The sequence below is a fragment of the Anopheles aquasalis genome, chromosome Y (assembly GCF_943734665.1).
Source record: "Anopheles aquasalis chromosome Y, idAnoAquaMG_Q_19, whole genome shotgun sequence".
In the NCBI taxonomy this organism is placed as follows: Eukaryota; Metazoa; Arthropoda; class Insecta; order Diptera; family Culicidae; genus Anopheles; species Anopheles aquasalis.
In genome coordinates this window covers 6,257,890-6,274,179 of record NC_064879.1, presented here as the reverse complement: position 1 = coordinate 6,274,179, position 16,290 = coordinate 6,257,890, and the positions used below count along the sequence as shown (strand labels likewise).

The 16,290-nt window shown below is 49.6% G+C and overlaps 1 protein-coding gene across 3 annotated transcripts in view; it reads left to right on the top strand.

The window, feature by feature from the left end:
- LOC126579900 (uncharacterized) overlaps positions 1-16,290 on the top strand; it is a 109,113-nt gene that overhangs the window by 45,881 nt on the left and 46,942 nt on the right. The gene's annotated exons all lie outside the window — the stretch shown is intronic.

The following is a 16,290-nucleotide window of genomic DNA, read 5'->3' as shown; positions in this document are numbered from 1 at the left end:
ACAATCCTAAAGAACATCTACTCCATCGCCTGATAGTCGTCCCAACTGATGGTTATGGTTTGAAATACGAATCCTGCCTTAAAGCTGTGCCATTTGGAATGTTGGAAATTCAAACGAGTAGATCGAGGAGTTTTCTAGGATTTGCGGCTGCGATTACACTACGCGCAGCAGCCTCCAGCCATCCAGCAGATTCCGATTCGGAGTGTTGTCTAGATCATAATCCGACTTCGATGAGCGCGAAGGCTTTCGTCGGTGTTGGCGCGAGGCATCGGACGTGATTGGATGTCGATATGCGAAAGGGGTGGCGGACCCGCTGCAATCGTCCTGAGGCCTAAGCGATGGGCATACAGTGTTCCGCCATATTGGACCCGTGGTTTTTTTTTTTTAATTCTAGCAACCCGCTCCTCGCCATTTAGCCGAACACATTTTTCACATGGCCGCACCTCGAGGGGTGGGATTTTTTTTGGTAGTGCAAGGCAAGTTCTACCCGCATACCCATAAGTGTTACCCGGTTCTACTTATCCGAGCCGGATTATACGAGTAACGGAATCAAAGGTCACCGGAGGAGAAGGTTTAGCGTGCCACGCTTAACTGGCTCCACCGGGGTGGAAGGGTAACTGTGAATCACAACACAACATTCACATTTTGCGGTCTCCCACCTTCTCAGATCGGATAGCAACGTTTGCAACGCAGCGGTATGTACCGGGGTGGGGGAGGTAAACGGTGGAGATGATGAAAATGGGAAAATCGTCGTTAGTCGTGCGTGCCCAGCCAGCCGAGCCAGCCGAGCGAGTGGGCGATCACCACCACCGGCAGCAGCGACACCAAGCACACCGCTGCACAGAGGGGTATTTAAACCAAAAGCTGGCCAAAACTCCCGAGCCTTTTGATTTTTGTTTGCTCGATTTTTTTTTTTTTTGAGCCGATGATTTTTTTTTATTGTTTTCAAATTTTGCCTTGCTAATCATTTTAAAATATTCATCACATAAGAGTGTTTCTAAACTGCGACAAAATTTTCGCTGCCAAAACGAAACTTATTGGATTCCCATAGGAATCTTGTATATTCCCATAGGAATTCTATGGGAATCCTATAAGTTTCGTTTTGGCAGCGAAAATTTTGGCGCAGTGTAAAATTTTCGCTGCCAAAACGAAACTTATAGGATTCCCATAGAATTCCTTTGGAATTTCCCATAGAATTCTTGTCACTAAAAAGTAGTTATAGTCTGTTTTGGTTGGCACTAGCATCTACGAGGTTAGTTGAGTTTTTTGCAGTGCTGTTGATGGACAGAAGGTTAAAAATAATCACAACTTTTTATCAAAAATTAACCTTCCCGTAATCATATGAAAATGTGACAATTTCAATATCAGTTTTCTCGAAACCCCGGCAATGCCCGCACAAAACTTCAGATAGCATTTGAAAGATTAAGGTCTCTACAATATCAAACCAGTCGAAATTATTTGTGCAAGACTAAATAAATGCTCCAAGAAGGTTTTGGAGACGACATACTGCAATATGGTGAGAATAAATTGGCATAACTTTTGGAGTGAGCCCTTCTGAAGATAGACAAAATGAAGGTGTTTAAAAGGAAATTCTGAGATTGAAAGCAAATTTCAAGCAAAGATGGAAGGATTCCGATATGAACTGGATGATTTCAACGCTAATGATAAATGGTTGCAATCTAGAGTGATTTTATTTTTTTGGGTAAGGCAAACGCTTTAAATGGTGACCCGCAAAGAAAGATTACAGATGTTAGAGAAGTAAAGAGAAGAGCTGATACATGGCAAGAAAAAAAACCTTTTCTTCCTCATATGTGCCGGAAATGCTAGAAAACATTGTTTTTTGCAGTTGTGCACCGAATATGAATTATATTCATCACAAATAACAGCCCATTATGGAGTTTTGACCAGCTTTTCGCTCAAATACCCCTCTGTGTGCTGGTTTGCCGTGTTTCCTCTGTTCCCCGCTCCCAAATTAAGCTCTCCAAACTGCGAATAGTTCATTTCCGTTCACCATCCTTTCCGTACCACGTCCGTAGGCCGACCAGCCAGCCAGCATGTCGTCGTCGTCGATGCGTTGGGTCCTGCATACGGCGCTTCGGGTCTAGGGCGAGCTGGTGTGAGTGTGTTTTGTTTGTATGCATGAGACAAAAAGAGAACGAGAGCGAGTGAGTATCACTGTTGAATGCGTGAGAAAAGAGTCATAGAGAGAGAGAGAGAGAGAGAGAGAGAGAGAGAGAGAGAGAGTGTTTGAGAGAGCAAGAAAGAAAATGAGAGAGAAACAGGACCTACATTCCTGGTGGTCAGGTGGTTTAGCTAGCTGTCGTCCTTCGCGACAAACCGGACCGGACCATTTGCAGCATTTAATAAAACACGCAGTTGAAAAGTCCTCAGACCGTCAGTTGAGCTGCATTGTTGCGTGTCTATCGCGTGGACTATCGGACGGACGACACACTGCAGCTCCTAGGCAGCTTAGCCACCCCCTTATTAGGGGGTGGGGAACGTAGTTCGTTTCCGTATCGTTATAAGCCTCATCATCGCGTTTAGTTTTGCGCGTTTCCCCGCGCGATACAACCACTTGTTAGGGGTGCGAGTGGTTGGCCAAGAGTAGAGAATCGCATTCTGCTACCGTGTCACTGGCCACAGCGTGATAGAGAGAGCGAGAGAGAGTCTGCCTCGGCCTGATTCGCTGGTGGAGAATGAATGATTTTTCGGGAGCGTCGACGACGAAGCCATACAGACCGGAAGCTGCTGTGTTGAGGATGCTGGGGATGACCGAGAGTACGCCGTAGTACACAGCGAGAGAGAAAGAGAGAGAGAGAGAGAGAGAGAGAGAGAGAGAGAAAGAAGCGGCAGAGAGAGGGAGAGAGAGCTGGCTGTGGCGGCTTCATCTCCGAACGGAAAGCAGATTCAGAGCGAATGGAGCGAAGACGACAACAGCTTCGGGGCTAGCTCTTAGTCCGAATGACATGGCCCCCGCCGTACAAAATGCGAGCAACAGCTGCGCGACGACGACAAACCTAGAGCGGACGGACGGACGGACGACGAGCTGCCGCGATCGGCTTGCTAGCCACAAAATCGGCATGCTGCCAGCCATGTGCGCGTGATGTGCTGCAATTCGACCGAAGCTACCGGAACGGTGCCTAGTCAGTCTATCATCGGATGCTGGCCAGTCAGGTTCAAAAGATCGTGGCCCTTGAACCCATCCTATACCTTTTCTTCCTCCCACGCTGTGTCGCTGAGTGTGTGCCCTCGAAGGGTGAAGAAGTCTGGTCGGTGTCAGTGTCAGATCAGCGCGACGGAGCGTGCGAAGTGTGAGTGACGTTGGCAGAAAACTCCAAGCAGACGAAGCCAAACGGGATTACCATGTTCATTGTTCGCATTGCCATTAAAAAAACTTTCGCCTTCGGATCGGTCGATCGTCGCGTGCCCTGATGAACCAGCTGGACCCCCAATCGAACGGGAGTAGGACCCCCGTTCGAAACAGGTGTTTAGTTTAGGCGTCAAGAAATGTGTATCTTTTTTTGTTTAAGTGTCTGTGTGCGCTCTTAACCAAAAAAAAACACAAAGGGACCATTCATCGCGAAATCATTGAATAGCAGAAAAGCAGACGAAAAGAATCGATCGTTAGTAACCATATCCAGCTGCATATTTCATTGTGAGAAGCGTCCAGCATACCAACCGGAGGCCCGCACCGGTGTGCGTACGGATGTGTATGTGTGTAATCGGTAAATTCGGTATTTCCCGCAAACGTACGACTAACGACCACAAAGCTCGTACCAAAGGAAAAGTATCCGCATATAAATATAAATCCGGGCCTGCCCGCATAACTGCAATCAAACGATTCGTCATTTCGCCGGTTCCAGGAGTTCATCCTTCAAACTTCAGCAGCCGCCAGCTGCACCAAAGCAACCGGCAAAGAAAAACGCATTCGATCGAAACCAATCCTCCATGCTAACGGGTAGGGTGGAAGGGCGGGGGCTGGCTTTATCACACCAGCAATGGCAAAACGGTCCCCGATTTGCTGGTGTGAGTGTTTTTGGTGTGTTGTTTACTTTTACCAACCAATGTGTCTCTCATGACTAATTGGTAATCACGGCGAACTCAATCGTCCAGCCAGACTCCTGAGAAGGCTCCTCGCTCCTCCAATCCATGCGTTGGCCGCTCGCGTTTTGCCGCCAATACACCCACACGTTTTCACGCCCTGGACTGCAATGTCACTCCCAATTGTAAATGAAGATATCCTGCCCTTAACCTATGGCCCAGTTGCTCGTAGCCCCCAATCGGTTATTTGCTACTGTTAATTATGCTACGATGGCTGAGTGAGAATGCGGGGGGCGGGGGGAGGCAGTGAGCTCAGGATAGCCTAATGACCACTCGCCCCACTCCACCTAATTTTCGATGAGAAGCTAGAAAGGAATGTGAGAAAAGGGAATACGTTGTTGGTATACGTTGGCTACTTCGCCATTAAAAGGTTGAGTATATCTTTTTGCAACTTTATTTTCCCTCTCTCTGGGTTCTTTCTGTGCTTCTTCTTCATCTTTTTCTTCTTCTTTTTCTTCTTCTTCTTCTTCATCGTTCACTGTTGTTGTTTTTCAAAGTTGACCTTTACCCTGGACTTCCGGTCGGTTCGGTGATGGGGATGGTTCCGGTTTTCCGGCGAACCTTGATCCGTCCAAAGGAGAAAGTTTGTGAGAGTTAGTTTGCTGAAGCGACCCCGTTGGGAGAATGAATGACGCTTCCTATGCGCTAGGGTCGGCGGGGAAAGATAGACAAAAAACAAAAACAAGGAAACAAAAAAAAACAAACCCAGAGAGACACTTGTGTTGTCCTGGACTTGGAATGGAAGGGTATATTTTCGGATTCTGTAGCAGCTGCTGCGGAGCGCGTTTGCAACGGACAAGCACGCAGAAGAGGAACGGTGTGTGTGTTACGGTCTGAGGCCTAGCCGAGAGGACGAAAAAGAATTTGCGGAATGGGTTGAACTTACCGCGTTCGTTACTCTTATACGTACCGTATACTTTTGGTTTCGCGGTCACGTCGGCCACAAACTGTCCTGCTGGTTGGGCAGCATCCTACAGCAAAACCCAGGTGTTATTCGGAGAGTCAGTCAGTACGGAACGCCCGGCTGACAGAGGAATTTCCTGCTACTGTTACTTTTGCACACTAGATCTTTAACACTCCCCTCGCTAGCCAACGCTAGAAATCTATAGCGTTTATTTATATGTATATACACACCCACATATCTAGCTGACACGCCACTAGTCTCAGTCTGTCTCGCTTATAACAATCCCGCCCCTGTTATTGGCGCCCAACACGTGTACGTAGCACATACCCGCGCGCCATAGTGCGACCGAGCAATGCCTCCCTCACCGCCCCAACCCCAGCGGTAAGGGGCAGCTACTGTATACATGGGGAATGTTTGGAATCCTGCGGGCGGCCCCGTATAAAACGCATCCGCGATGATGATGATGATGATGGATCCCGCGCGCGTAGTACAAACAGACTACTGCATAGCGCCTTCGAATCGGTTATGTAAAGCTGACGAGCGCGCGAGCTCGCCTCACCAGTCGCCAGTTTGCCAGATATTTATGCCGGGATTCCCAAAGTCGCAATCTAGTAGTAGCGAGTGATGTGCTCTCGTGTGCAGCTGAGTTCCAGCAGGGGTTGAAGGGGGTTGTTGAGGGTAAGGGGCAGAGAATAACACCATCTTGTTCGGTGTGAAAATGTAATTAAATTTCCTACAGCAGCGCCCAATCCATTTGTAGCCAGCCCAAACCCAGAAACCCATGCCGGCGGTCCCTGGCATCCACCTCGCAGCAGCTCGCTCGCCCCTTGCCCTAAGGTGACTAAGGGGGAGATCAATTTTCCGTCTTCCGCCGTTGCTGGCTGTTGCAACGTTCCAGCATAACGTACGGTTTGTTGCGTTGCTTCTTTCCGGGCGACTCTACTTCGCCTCCTCCGCCTCGATAGCGCACGGTGCGGAAATCGATACGGAAAACGATCAACCTACCCAATTCGTACCCAATCTGAGGCGTCGACCTCGACCGGCTGAGGGTGGTTGCTACTGGAAGTGACAGTCCGCGGGCTGCAACCGCGAGCCACCCGTCACGAGCGCAATGATTGGAGCGATGATTAAACGGAAATGTACTTCGGGGCCCTACTTCAAGAGACTGTCTATCTGGCAAACACAACTGGTTCAACAAATTTTGTTGAAAAAATATGTTGCACTCAGCAGTCAGCAGTCTTGTTTGGGACTGATAGGAATAAAATGGAAAACGGTGACGAAAATGAAAAAAAATCAATACCCAACAAAACAAAAACGTGCCTCAGCTCACTAGCGACAACCGTGACCGTGTCCTGGCAGGATGATAACTCAGAAATTCCGCAGTTTTGTACGCGCAGATTTTTGTTTCTTAAACTTCAACGTATAATCTAGAAGACTATCGTTTCTTTCTACTCCATATACACACACCCGGCATCCTGTTGGCTACTCTTTTTTTTGCATTTTTTAATCTCATCTCGAGGTACTCCTTCGTAGACGGGGCCGGGTGACTGTTGAAACCCGTTCGGTTTTGTTTACGATGGAAACCACATTCTGTCCTTTCTGGTTGGCTTGCTGTCCGGAAACCTCGCGGTCCATGGGCTACCTAGTTACCTAGCCTAGTACCTAGCCCTGCCCAGTCGCTCGCCGTTTGTGACCCCAAAAATGTCGCGTGGCGTCTGCTGCGCCTGACAAATCGCCAAGGTAAGGTAGGGATAATGATCATGGAGTCATCGAAAACCAGGGCATGGCGGGCATGGGTTTTCACACACATACACACCCCTCCCCCCCCCCCCCCCCCCCCCTTCACCCCCTTTAATCCTCAAAAGCTTCTCAGACACACAGACACACACCCAAGCTCCTTCCTCAAGCTCCACCCTGTATTTAAACGACTAACGTTGCCCTGTGTCCACGCTAAACGCATAACTCAGCATTCTGTTTTGCCCAGCGCCCTTCTTCTTCCGGCCTGAAGCACCCTCCCCCCCCTCCCCTCACCCTGTGTGACCCTGTTCCGGGCGGAAGCAAGATGAAGGGCGACGGTAGTGGTGGTGGTGGTCAAGAAGAATGGGTCATTTGATTAAAGTCAACAAATGCTTTGGCACATCCTAAACCGCACCCTTTGTCCCTCGCCCCTCGTCCCCACCACCGCCCTGACACCCTCCATCCCTGCTAATGTTCGAGGATCCCCGAAAGAAGCTCGAGAAGGACGCGCTCGAGCTGAGATGAGGGGACGAAAAAAGAAGTCGATGGGGTGTGTTGTGGGCGATGCGTCCGAGGAAACAGGAACCGCTCATCACCATTAACCATTTCTATGCTAATGTGCGAGGGTTCGGTTGGTGTGTGTAGGGGATTTTTAAATGGCGCTAGGAGCTTCCGGTAGCCTTCGAAGGTATGTCCTAGGCTGTCGAAATCGTTTAAGGGGTTCATCGATGCTACAACATGCTTGACGAACCTGTTCGTCAACCTCTCTTCTCACTGTAGTGAATATCAGAAATCTCATGAGATCTCATGACGCTACCTGTTATTCTTTTTAGTCAGAAGAGAGGTTGACGAATATGTTCGTCAAGCATGTTGTAGCGTCGATGGACCCCTTTACAGGGCTGTGCGGAGAGAATTTGCGACATGCGAGCTCTTCTCTTACGCTAACACACTAAGTAACAAACTTTCGCTAAAATCACATCGCATTTCATGCACTTTTTAACAGTTCTTACCGTGAACGTTAGACGCGTGTGTGTCCTTTGCTCTGGTTGCTGGTGAACATTTGTTCCAATAACAACAACAAGAACCAACCGGCGTGGACTGCTAGTGGTGTGGCTGCGCAAGAAGTTAAAGAAGAAGCATAAAGTCTGCACGCTGCCAACATATACACCTCATGCACACATACCTTACACTCTTGAGCGGAGCGAGGGCGGGGGGGGGGGGGGTGAAACGGTTTGCAAAATTCGAATCAAACCGATCCCGTCGCATGGTCTCCCCGCGGGGTCCTCCATTCCCGACACAGTGAAGAGGAAGGCCCAGACCGCCCCCAATCCCCCCAACCCCAATCACGGCTGGCACGAACAGCACGGAATGTAAAGAAAATTCCAAGTGGGCAGAACACAAAGGTACTAAAAAGAAACTTTAAATCGAACGGACGGCCTCTTGAGGAGCCGGTTCTTTCCGGTAGCAGCACCACCGGAGAAACCGAGACACCGAGGGTCCCGCGACAGGCCCGTCAGCGGCTCTCCAGGAACTAGACGGTGGATTCCATTCATCGTCACGAAGAGGATAAACCACCGGGGCTGGGTGCGGGGTGAAAAGGGACAGACAAAGAAGACAATGTCTAGAACTTTTACTTTTCCTTCCTTCGTTTGTTCGTACCAGTAGCAGCATTGCCAGTGGCCGCAGGCACGTTCAAGTGTAACAAAGTCCTATTCTATCCCACTCTCTTTCTCTCTCTCTCTCTCTCTCTCTCTCTCTCTCTCTCTCTCTCCTCTCTCTTCCACACAGACACAATCGAGCCCATCCTTCAAGCCTTCGATAATAGGTTGAGTGGAAAACGAGCAAGAGACGCGAGTCGCGCGCTCCATGGCATTATGGTCGACCATGCTTTTAACGAGCCAATCCCGCGAACTTTACTTCCGGCGGCATGGGAAGGCAGGTGAAGGAACAGGAAGTTGTGAAAAATCCGATGGGGCTCCGATCCGATCCGCTAGAGGGGGTGGAATGCACGTGTCTTGCCGGACGCCTGTCATCTGCATCGTCAGCCTACCTACCGACCCTTGCGCCTCCCAGGCTTATTCTGCAGCTGCTCGACTGAATGAGGAGGAAATGGGTGGATGGGAAGGAGGTCGGTACACTTATGCAAAGCCCGGCAGGGAAGCGACAGGGGATTGTTCTGTGTCTGTGGTGAACAAACTCGAACAAACTATGGGAAAAAACGAAAGTAGAAAATTCCTACCTTACCCCAGGGGCACTTAGGGAGCAGCATGTGTATTGGATGGTACAGCAACCATGCCGAAATGGAGGTGTGGTTCGACACAACGCTCTTCGACGTTGTGCGTCCTGTTGCACGAGTCTGTCTGACTGTTTTTTTTTACTACTATGAAGTGTCCTGACAGGATGATAACTATAACTAGGAAATTCCGTGCTTTGTTCGCAGTACTTTAAAACTCCAACGTTAACGTAACGCCTCGCACCTTGATCAAATTTGTCCTTCTTTTTCGATTTGGAAAATAAAGCCTAGCTGTTGCATATGGATTGTATACCTCTCTACCGGTGATAACAGTTGTAAGCACCGCAGCTCTACCTAAGCAGATTGTCCGCTGGAAAGCAGAAAGGAAGGCAGAAGATTCCGCGAACAACCAAGCGGAGCTGAGTGATAAAACCCGCTAGTTCAGTCGGCGAAGTTTTTCGAGATATTCAATCTTTTTCATTTTTTTCCAATGACTTGTGCATTTTGTGCAATTTCCGGCCGACGACCGGATGGACACAAATATTTCCTGGAATTCTGAAAAAGAAATAAAACCTGTTCCTACACGCATGGGCGCCTAGGCGAATCAAAACCAGCTGCATTTGTTTGATCAGTTGCGGAAATCACGCAACAAGCATACATCCAATTGCAGACTGATTTGACAGACTCGCACGTTTGTTACACAAAAGGTACTTGACCTGAAAAAGGGAGACTCGGTAGAGTTTCGATTTGGATTTTTTTCCGTTTCGTCCAAGTCACCATTGACAGCTAATGATGTTGGTTTTTGGTGGTGTTAGTAAGTTGTAATGGTTGTATCAGTAATTGTTGCGTATTTCGACTCAAAAACAAAAAAAAACAATTCTTTTATAAATTCAAAACAAGACTGCTGAGTTTTGTCACCAGTTGTAAACCAGTCACTTGTTAACAGACTCTTGGAATAGGGCCCTACGTCTCAGAGCGGATCGGACACACGAGAGATTTATCGCGAGAACTATGATAGATTAGCAAAAACTGAGCAAATGACTAAAACGGTATCATCGTGGCCCAGTTTTGCTCAGCATCAGCAATCAATCAACAGCATCAGCTGCGAGATGATTGCAACAATGCACTTTAGCTTGGTGAAAAAAAAAATCTCACTTTTCGACTTGTCCAAGGCATTCACCAAGACATTGTGCATACAACGGCACTTCTTACCCCGACCTCGCTGTCGGTCCATCCGTTCGGGACCACCCATCGTATTCGTTTACTCCCATAATCCTATTAGCAATAATTGGACATTTCCCGACGCTCCCGAGGCGGAAGAGGTGGGTGGGGCGGACTTACTGCTCGCGGGCTTCGCGTACCGCGTTGCATCTCGTGCTTCTCACCGGAACGCATGGGGGTTTCCAGCTCCATCAGCATTATCAGGCACTGGATGCACACAGCATACACCGGTGGATGAAAGGAGATGGTGGGGGGCGGGGGGGTGTTCGGCTGACTAAAGTTCATCCTTCGAGTCGCGCACACACACAGCGGAAGTTTGTTGCTTCTTGTTCTTCGTCTCCCTAGCTGTCGAGTGGCGAAGGTGGCTGATTCACGCTCACTGGGCAAAAAACGGGGCTGTAGCGATGTGGGTATTTCCACATTTTGTTAGCCCGTGTGTAGCAGTGCTCTCGAAGGCTCTCCGCGTGTAAGACATGTCGTAGGGGGGTGGTTATTACGCCAGACAACCAGTGGATTCAGCAAATGCCCAATGGCTGTTACGGACACAAACTTTCCAGTTCTGCCGGAAGATGCCGAAAGTTCCCAGAGAGCGATGCAGACGAAACGTACTCCCGGAGGCGCATGGACGATGATAGTGATGGTGATGATGCTGATGATGATGATGATGGTGATGTGTCGCTGGTGCTTTCGTTCGTTCGTTCGGCCACGCCACGCTAGCATAAATCCACCGGTTAGCATATCATTCAAAATGAGAACGTCACTTACCGCATTTACTAGACATTTTCATCTTCAACCAAATCACAACCAGCCAGCGTTCGTCACTGGCAATCACCGGGTCTGGAGTTGATCGATTCTTGGTTACAAGCAACGATGTCAACGAATCGGTTGGGGAGTTGGGGGGGGGGGGGGGGCAAAAGATACAGCAGAGTGACATGTAAATTCACTTCCAACCAGCCTCTGTTGGAGGCTTATAGAGAGAGAGAGAGAGAGAGAGAGAGAGAAAGTATGAGAAAGAGAGAGAATTGTTATCACGAGTACGCGAAGTAACATCCCAAAACTCTACCTCTGATGGTGACAAGGGAAATGTAACACCCCTCTCCTACCCCCTCCTACCCCCCCCCCCCCTTCACCACTGGCCCCGCAATCCCCCGCAGCAAACATAATTCACTCACTTCGTTCGCGATTCCACATCGCATCGTATACCATGGCCGCAGCATGGGGCGTACATGGCGAACAAAAAAAAAGAGGGATCCGTTGGGAAAACGGAATACATTAGCAAAAAAAGCCGTTGTTCCGCATCTATATACACACCCATACACCGTACATTAGTGCCAGTACAATGCGATCCGATCGGCGAGATCACCTTGAGTGCAGACGCGATGGAGGCGCCTGGTACCGTATCCGAATCCCGGCGCTACCAGCCATCACCAGCCACCACCCGCAGCCGGCACGCAGCCGCACGTACAATTAAGATAATTGACCGCCACCAAGCTCCGGGGAGTGGTAGGGGTGGGGATCGGTAAGCAACCCGGTAAGCAACCTGTTGCGGGATGAGGTCCGTTGCCTCATTGCCATCATCATGGGCACGGCACCAGCACCGGCAGTACGGTGCCGAGATGAATCTCGTTGCTCGCCTAGAGATTGCTAATCTTGGTGCTCCCTGCCTTGTGAAGGTAAAGGGAGTTTAAAGTTCAAGAGGACCGCGCGGGAGGAGGGTGGCTGCGTATGGCTTAATAGAGGGAGGAAAAAAAAGTTAGCAAAATGAGGCTGAGGAAAAAGGGATCGGGAGCAGCTGTATCGTTGAAACGAAGCGCAGAGATTGGTGACGGTCGGTGGAGTAGAACAAAGGAGAAGGTAAAGGTAGCGAAAAAGGGAGGTTTCGCCAAAAGGAAGGGGGAATGTGGTGGTGTCTAAAGGGCTTTGTTCTGAAGTGCTCCCCCCCGGTGGCCGGAACGCACCATACCCTGCCAACGCCGCAACGCGAACAAATGATTTTCAATTTTCCGCCCACCCGCCTGCCTCACCGTGTCTGCTTTTTATGCAAGCAGCAGCAATACGGGAAATGAGGGGAATCCTTCCTCGTTGGGGGGGGGCTCCCCTTGTTTTCTGGCCGCTCTTCTGGTCTCAAGCAAAGGTATCCTCAAGCGAAGCACACAGGGCGGTGGGGGTGGCATGGTCGGCACTGCGGGAGTTTTCGCTTTTTCGCGTGCCATCTCTACAGAACTGCTGGTTTTCCATTTTCCTGTCTGTGTGTGTGTGTTTTGTTCTTCTTTCTCTCCGCTCGGGTTGGCGCCCACGGCCTCACGGCGAAAACGAGATCATCGTAATGGCCCATTCGCAGAAAATTGCTTCCCCCGCTCTTGGCTCCCATTTTGCTAGGGAGGGAGAGGTAAAAGGAGGCAAAAGAGAGAGAGAGAGAGAGAGAGAGAGAGAGAGAGAGAGAGCGTACGGTTTCTTCTTGCAACTACGACTACGACGATAAGATAAGGCTATTGACGAGCATTTCCTCCTGGCCGATTCCTGGCCTCTTAGCACGTTCGCACGCGGCACACCACAGACGGCGGTTGCATTCGGATTTTCGTTTCACACACATGCACACGGCCATGGTTGCATAAAACTGGTAGCTACCTCGCACAGAACAATGGCGGATTGATAAGGGATGAGGGGCCGAGAACGTGAAGTCGCCTGAACCTGAACACAGAGAGTGAGAGAGGATTGAGGGTTGGTTTATGGTCCCCTAATTCTCATCTATCCCTCATGCTCCACATCCACAGCCACATCCTGTGGTATCTGTTCTGGGGTTTGAGGTGGGGTGCACCTGGCCTAATATCGATGGAAAACAATCGACAACGAAAATAGAAGTGATGAGTGAAAAAGTGAAGAAGAAGAAGAAGAAGAAATAGAAGAAGGAGAAGGGGTTTACCATCCGTGCGTGGAGATAAATAGAGAGAGAGAAAGAGAGAGAGAGAGAGAGAGAGAGAGAGAGAGAGAGAAGGAAAGAAAGAAAGAGAGAGAGAGAGAGAGAGAGAGAGAGAGAGAGAGAGAGAGAGAGAGAGAGAGAAAGAAAAGTGAATATCAAATGTTTGTTTTCCCGTGACCAGTGGGGGAGTCGCGGTTCAGCTTAATGCAAATCCGATCCGGTTGGACGGTTTGCTTGCGTAATCGCGATGCAGAGCGCTTAGAGATGAGCTCCGTTTCATGTTATTTGGTGTGCTAAAAAACGAGCTTGCACCAACCAACGAAGGGAGTTGCACAAACATGATTACCGTGCGGGGCCGTGCGCCGTTTGAAAAAATACATGGTGAGCCATCAGGTGTTACCTACTTAAAAGCTGAATCACTCAACTTTCAACCGATTTTGGAAAATGAACAAGTTTTTTTAAGGTTATTCTCTCTCATTTATTGCTAACTGATATAATGATAAATATGATATCGATCAAATGATCGCCTTCCTTCGACATACAAAAAGCAACCTTTTTTTTTGGCATTTTGCATTGTATTTGACAACATTTCGGGAGTTATTTTGGCAATTTCAGCTCTAATATTTGCTTTAAGTTGTTTCGCAGCCCTGCCAGCCAGCGTGAAAGCTCGCGCGAGAACGAGCACATAGTGTCCACCAACATAAGGCATGCATGAGCTTTTTATTGAAAAGTTTGTGTATTTTTTTTTTGCACGCTCTTCCTCTCTCTCTCGCATCCCAAAGGTAAATCACCGGGGAATGCTACTGGGGGGGGGGGGGGGAGGGCAAACGATCCAATTGCCTCTATATTGGCACGTATTCCGCCTACACCCCGTTGGCTCGGTGTGCTCGGCAAACTTTACTGCGGTTTTTCGGAACGAGTCGAGGCTGAAGCCAACGAAGCCTCTCGCCTTGGAAGTGCCGCGTATCAGGCCGAACCACGCTACGCCACGCCAGGTGACGGACGGAACGCCTGTGCGGTTGCGGTGAGGTTCGTAAGTAACGCGACCGCCCGGAAGGACGCTATTTCTTGCTCAAATATTGGACTTCTTATTCGCGTCCGACTGCCTCGCAAGAGGCGATCCGCTCTGGCGGCGGCACTCATTTTTCAATTACGGAAACGGGGGATGGAAGGCAGCATCTTACCTACCACATCCAGCTGGAGCTCTGGAGCAGCTAGCCACTAGGCTAGGCCAACTAGGCACAGACAGAGCACAGGACTCCGGAGCCGGAGGTGTAACCGTAGCCAGAACCAGAACGTTATGAGAATCCCACGAGACTTAATCGATCGTCATCGCAACCGAAACCTCTTCTGATAGGGATTCACCCTCATCCGGTGTGGGTGGTGAGGACGGGTGAGTGGCAAATCCTTTTGGGAGAATGATGGCACACCATCGAACACCAAGCCGCGTCGAGCCGCAAACGTACGGGCAATCGAGTCGAGGTTAGTTGGTAGCTTTCGGATCACCCCGAGGTAGCCTTCATTGTTTTCGTTTCGAGCTTATCGCCTTCTCTTTCTCTCTCTCTCTCTCTCTCTCTCTCTCTGTCTCTCGCTCTCTCTCTCTCTCTCTTTCTCTCTCTCTCTCTCTCTCTCTCTTGCTTTCTATCTTGCTCTCTCTATTTCTATTTTTTTTTCTTTTCTTTGCTCAGACACAAGCAAAAAGGGTGGGTTAAGCGAGTGAGCGAGTTGCTAAGAGAGAAGGGAGTGTTCGAGCGAGCGAAAAGGAGTTGTTAATGTTGGTTCAATATTTGTACTTCCATCTTTCCTTGAAAGAAAGCTGTTACTCGTTTTGTGGCGGGGGAGGGGGCGGGGGGAGGGAGGGATTTATGTAACTAACGAGGTGAATGGCAGAGAACGCAGAATGGCGGGCACTGTTGCTCCTCCTCGCCGTCGTCGTCATCGTTGTCGGCATTCTCAGTTTATTTACAATCCTCCACCCCTCCCCCTCAACGACTTTTCTCCCACCCTTCTTCGTTAATTCTGCCTGCCTGAGGTCACTTGTCAACCTACATCGAGCGCCAGGTGATCACCAACCATGGGGGCACGGCTGCAAGGATCATCTTCGAACCCAGAGAAGGATGAACGCTAAATATTGGGCCACGCTTTACGACCGGCTGTCCGTTGTTTGTGTTAACTCAATCGATTATATAATAATAATATAATCTCGGCTTAGCTTAGGCCGGAGTCTCGTAAGGGTGGGGGGGGGGGAGGGTGAGCGAGCAAACGCATCACCCAGGGGGCAGGCTATTTCGACTATCCTGAGCGTGTGCTCCCGGGTGGTTGAGTGGAAAGGAGTTACGAGCTAGCTAGCCAGAGCTAGCGATTAAAATCAAATCCTCCCCCTGGACCTCCCTCGTACACCCTGGATTCCGTGGAATGTGACGAGAAGGGAACCCCAGTGCCGACTTGATTGAGTTCATAGCAGCAACTGTTGCATTGCTGCCGCCTTGTCTGCTGCTGCTATTATCTTTTCATTATACACTCCTAAACCAACAACACCCACACCCCTTCCGCAGACAGTATCGCGTCGAAATCTTTTCTGTGTGCTGAACAGTGCTCTCGGAGAAATCGAACTGCCTAGTGTGACCATCCTAGCTCGAGCGTGAGCGAGAGAGAGAGAGAGAGAGAGAGAGAGAGAGAGAGAGAGAGAGAGAGAGAGAAGAAGAAGAAGAAGAAGAAGAAGCAGAAGAAGAAGAAGAAGAAGAAGTGAAAAACGAAACAGGGAACACCGTCTAGCGAATTCAATTATCAACATCCTCGCGATGTCCGCGCATTTTGATCCTTTGGCCTGCCAGTGACTTTCCTTCTCCTGCTCCTCCCGGGTGCTGGTTGTTGTACCGGAAATAACCGGAACTGGTGTGTGTAGGGGTGCCCCTGGTGTGTGAGAGTGTAGGGTGTATGCCAAAAGCTATGCAGCTGATGACGTTCAACTCGCTGCTCATGTTCGACATCGTATTCATCTTCTTCCTGTTTCTGGTTGGCGTTACCTGTCTGGTGTACTATCTGCCGCCCCGCGAGCTGTCACCGGTGTCAGCGAGCGATCACGAGCAGTTCATCACGACGACCACACCAGCCATCACAGGCACGGCCTGTGATCACCATCACCATCACCGTCAACAACACCATCAACCTCAC